This window comes from Nannospalax galili, unplaced genomic scaffold (assembly GCF_000622305.1).
Source record: "Nannospalax galili isolate Female #2095 unplaced genomic scaffold, S.galili_v1.0 scaffold269, whole genome shotgun sequence".
NCBI classification, from domain to species: Eukaryota; Metazoa; Chordata; class Mammalia; order Rodentia; family Spalacidae; genus Nannospalax; species Nannospalax galili.
Genome location: NW_008359530.1, coordinates 1,009,190 through 1,014,538, shown reverse-complemented (window position 1 = coordinate 1,014,538; position 5,349 = coordinate 1,009,190).

Below are 5,349 nucleotides of genomic sequence, written 5' to 3'. Positions count from 1 at the left end.
GTTTTTTTTTTTTTGGTCTTTTTGAGACAGGGTCTCCCTGTAGCTCCACCTGTCCTGGAACTCACTATGTAGACCAGGCTGATTTTGAACTCACAGAGATCCATCTGTTGAGTGCTGGGATTAAAAGTGTGCACCACTTCACCTGGCTCACAAATGTATATTCTGGTTAGCAGGACAGAGGTATTAGAAATTTCCCACTATATCAGTTCCTTAAAACTTGGTTCATAAAATTACCATGTGGCCCAGAATTTCATTGCTTGGTGACTACCCAAAAGAAGTGGAAACCCGTGACCAAAGCAAGAATTCACAGTGATGTCACGGTTTAAGATATGTTATTAGTGTGTGATGTGTGCGGCAAGTGCGATATGTGATGTGTGTGAGGTGTGCAAGAGACGTGTGGTGCATATGATGGGTGTGGGATATATGTGTAGTGTGTATGTGATGTGTGTGATATGTATATGATATGGAAGGATGCATATGTGGTATGTATATAATGTGTTTTACATGTGATATTTTGATGTGTGATGTGTATGGGTGTGCTTGCTATGGTACAGATGTGGAGGCCAGAGGACAACTTTGTGGAGTCAGTTCTCTCTTTCCACCATCTATGTGGTTTCCAGGGACTGAACTCTACCATCTCGCTGGTACAAAAGTTTGTTTGAGACAGTGTCTCACTATGTAGCCCTGGGTTGCCTGGAACTCGCTATATAGACCAGGTTGGCCTTAATCTCTCAAAAACTCACCTGCCTCTGTCTCCCCAGTGCTAGGATTAAAAGCATGTGTCACCATACCAGGCTCCAAAACATAGTCTTAACAGCCAAAGAGTATAAACAATCCATCAGGATTATCAGTCAACGGACTATTCAGTTTGGTTTAGGCTGTGACATGAATGGACCTTGAAGATGTTATAAAATGAAGACACCAGACACAAAGTCCTCACACCATATGATACTTTTTATACTAAATGCCTAGGACAGGCAAATCCAGAGAGCCAGAAAGTAGATTCACGGTTCTGAGGGGCTGGACCAGAAGTAGCTGAAGATGGGTTCAGGGTTTTAGAGATGAGAAAAATGTTCTATAATAAGATAGCAGTGATGGTCACATAACTTTGTGAATATATGCTTTTGGTTTTTTTTGTTTGTTTGTTTGGTTGGTTGGTTTTTGAGATAGGGTCTTACTGTAGCCCCAGCTAGCCTGGAACTCACTGTAGACCAGGCTAGCCTCAATCTCACAGAGATCTGCCTGCCTCTGGCTTCCCAGTGCTGAGAGTAAAGGTGTGCACCACCATGCCCAGCATGAATATACTTTTTAAAAATACTGAATTGAACACTTTAAAAGGTGAATCATGGACCCACAGTGAGGTGGCTCAGTGGGTAAAGATGCTTGCTGCCAATGCTGATGACTTGAATTTGGTCTCCTTCTACCATGTGGTAGGAGAGAACTGACTCCCAAAAGTTCTCTGATCTCCACACATGCTCCATGGCATGTACACACACACACACACACACACACACACACACACACACAGAAAAGAAAAGAAAAGAAAAGAAAAGAAAAGAAAAGAAAAAAAGTGAGTCTGCCAAAACCCGTACCATATTTCGCTGATTCTCATTATTTTCTCTATTAAAAAAAATCATTTTTCCTACTGTGCTGGATAGCTTCGTGTCAACTTGACACACTTGGGTTGAGGGAGCCTCAACTGGGGAATTTCCTCCATAGAACTGGCCTGTGGCCATGTCCGTGGGGCATCCTCTTGATTGTTGAGTGATCTGGGAGGGCCCAGCCCACTGTGGGTGGTGCCACCCCTGGGAAGGTGGGCTTATGTTGCATGAGAAAGCAGGCTGAGCAGGGGCCAGGGGAGCAAACCAGTAAGCAGAGTTCCTCCATGGCCTGTGCTCCATCCAGCTCCTGCCTCCAGGTTCCTGCCCCGAGTTCCTACTTTGGACTCCCTGATGAACTTTGAGATGTAAGAGATGTAAGATAAAATAAACCCTTTCCTCCCCAAGTTGGTATTGATCAGAGTATTTTGTCACAGCAATGGAGAAACAAGCTTGAACAGAAATTGGTACCAGATAGTGGGGTATTGCTGTGACCAACCTGACCTTGGTATTTTTAGGAGGATTGTGGAAACATTTGGAACTTTGGGCTGGAAAAGCCATTGAGTGCTTAGAATTTGTTGCTGTGGAGCTTGGAATAGCCCTGCTGAAAGAGTTGTGGACAATGGAGGCCTAGCTTGTGAAGCTTCAAAGGGAAGCAGAGACTATCAGGGCTATTTGTGATATTTTGAATTGAGAATCTATGGGTTCTGGTCGGCTGAGGCTGAAGAATCAGCTGTGATTAAGAAGAGACCAGAACCTGAAGTAAAATCTTTGCTTTATTGGGACAATTGGTGCTGGTTAGCTGGGGCTGAAAAATCAGCTATGACAAGAGAGTAGCATCACTGTGGTAAAATCTTCTGGGAAGTATTTCTTCAGGGTCGGCATACAGAAGCTGTGGTCAAAGGGGGCCCGAACCTCCATCTCAAGCTGGAAACAGGACTTGGTAATGTGTAAGAGTCTCCTGCATGGTTCTGGTGTTGAAAGCATGAAGGGGTCACAGAGAGCAGCTGAGGCTTGGCACTCTGAGAGGCCAGGAAAGGCCATAGGTGAAAGTGCAGCTTCAGTCGCAGTGAAGACCCCAGGATTGAAGGGGTCATGGAGAGAATCTGAGGCTTTGTACCCCAAGAGGCAAGAAGAGGCCATGGGTGAAGGTGTAGCCTCAGTTTCAGTGGAGACCCCAGCTTTTGGGAGATGCCAGGACCATGGGATGACCACCGAGGACAGCAGTAGGTGTGGAATGGAGCTGGCCTGGGTCTGCGAGATGAGCTGAGTGTGCTGTGGATGGCAGAGTCAGAGAGGTGGAGCTGCCAGAACCCTTTGGAGCCCAGAGGATCATGAGGGAATCCCAGATGTCTAGCCTTGAGCTACTTTGCTGGACTTTGGTTTTGCTTAGGTGTGCCCGATTGTTCTCTTTGAAATAGGACAGTACTTGTTTTGGATTTTACAGAAGCCCACCCACAGTTAAGAGACTTTTAAAAGAGACTATGGACTTTTAAGTGTTTGGATTTTTTTTTTTTTTTTTTTTTTTGAGACAGGGTCTCCTTGTAGCCCCAGCTGTCCTGGAACTCACTAAGTAGGCCAGGCTGGCCTCGAACTCACAAAGATCCGCCTCCCTCTGCCTCCCAAGTGCTGGAATTAAAGGCGTGCGCCACCACGCCTGGCTATGTTTGGATTTTTTAAGGACTGTGGGGCTTTTACAGTTGAACTGTATTATGTTGTGACAATAATGTTAACATCATATTTTGGGAATAAGAATTGGAAAGCTTATGGTTTAATAGTGATGTGGTTGTGTATCAAGTTGACAAAGGTTCAATTGTGCTGGATAGCTTTAGTGTCAACTTGACACACCTGGGTTGAGGGAGCCTCAAATGGGAATTGCCTCCATAGAACTGGCCTGTGGTCATGTCTGTGGGGCATCTTCTTGGTTGTTGAGTGATCTGGGAGGGCCCAGCCCACTGTGGGTGGTGCCACCCCTGGGCAGGTGGGCCTGTGTTGCATAAAAAAGCAGGCTGATAAGCGGCCAGGGGAGCAAGCGTAAGCAGCGTTCCTCCATGGCCTGCGCTCCAGCTCCTGCTTCCAGGTTCCTGCACTGAGTTCCTACATTGGGCTCCCTGATGAACTGCGACCTGGGAGATGTAAGCTGAATAAACCCTTTCCTCCCCAAGTTGGTATTGATCAGAGTATTTTGTCACAGCAATGGAGAAACAAATCAGGACACCTACTTTTAAATTTTATTTTTAATTATGTGTATATAAGTATGTCTCTGTACATGAATGCAGTGTCTACAGAAGCCAGAAGAAGATGTTGGATCCCCTGAAGCTGGAGATATTGGTGGTTATGAACCAATGTAAGTGTTGGGAATGAACTCCGGTCCTCTGCAAGAGCAGTATGTGCTCTCAACCCCTGAGCCATCTCTCTAGTCCCATTTTTTCTGTTCAAGCCATACTCAGACCTGAAGGACCTTTGGGGGGCCCCGAGTGGATGCTGTTTCTCTGAAAGAATGTGGGAGCAGAAAGGGTCGGCCTAGACAGACAGCCTGAGCCATCCCTCCTTGGAACTCCATGGGGGTTGCAAGTTCCTGTCTTGAGTCTCCTAGCTCTGCCGCATCCTTGAGGACTAGCAGCCTGCCTGGTGACATGCTCTTTGCAGGATTTGGCTAAGAGTAGGGTATAAAGAAGAGTCCATTTTGAAAAAGAAAAAATGAGGGGCTGGAGAAATGACTCAGCAGTCAGAGTACTGGCTGCTCTCGCAGAGGACCTGGGTTTGATTCCCAGCACTCACATGGTGGTTAACAACTATCTATAACTCCAGTTCCAGGGAAATTCGACACCCTCCTCTGATCTCCATGGGCGTGTCACAACATGGGTGCACTTACACACATGTAGGCAATACACTCATGCACATAAAATAAAAAATAATAAAATTTAAAAAAATTAAAAGTGGGGAGCAAGTGGGTTTTAAAAATTGTCCCAAGGCACTCTAAGTCACCTTCATGGGACTTTGCACAGCTGGTGGGCACTGGCCTGGGACCCCTGGGGAGGCCCTGGGGCAGGGCAGGGCTTTGAACAAACATGCCACCTACCTGTCCAGGGACACCTGCTCTGGTTGGGCGGCAGTGTATTGACTGAACTCTGAGGAATGTGAGAATTGATCAGAGGAGGTGAAGGAAGTGGGAATTACACAGCTCTGCCCGCACCAGCCAAGCAGACCAGTGCCCTGGGTGGCAGGGTGGGTCACCTGTGCACATATCCAGAGACCTGTGTGTGTGGTCAGAGACCTGTGTGCTTGGCCAGAAGCCTGCAACTCCCCTCTCTTGGACCCACACCTCAGTTTCTGTGGGGATCTCAGTTCCACAAGGTGCTGGCTGGACTGTCAGCACCAGACACAAAACAGCCCTGGACAGTGACCTACAGAGGTCACACAGGAAGGCCTTCCTGTCCTTGAAACCCCAAATGCTCCTTTCTTGGCCTTTTTGAAATCTTCGACCTTATGAGTTAGGAGTTTTCTAATAAATGTCGTTTGTTCCTTTGTCTTAAGTTAGTTCAGTCCAAAAATGATCCAGTATCCAAAACACTGGGATGGTCACTCAGTCATTCCTGTCGTTTCCTTGAGTGTCTACCACGCAAGAGCAATAAGAGACACAGCACTCACTAATCCAATCTTCACCCGACCCAAGGGGAGGTTCCCACCAGGGTAGCGTGCCACAATCTAGAAGGAACAGGTTCAGCACCAGCTTGATCTGACTTCCGAC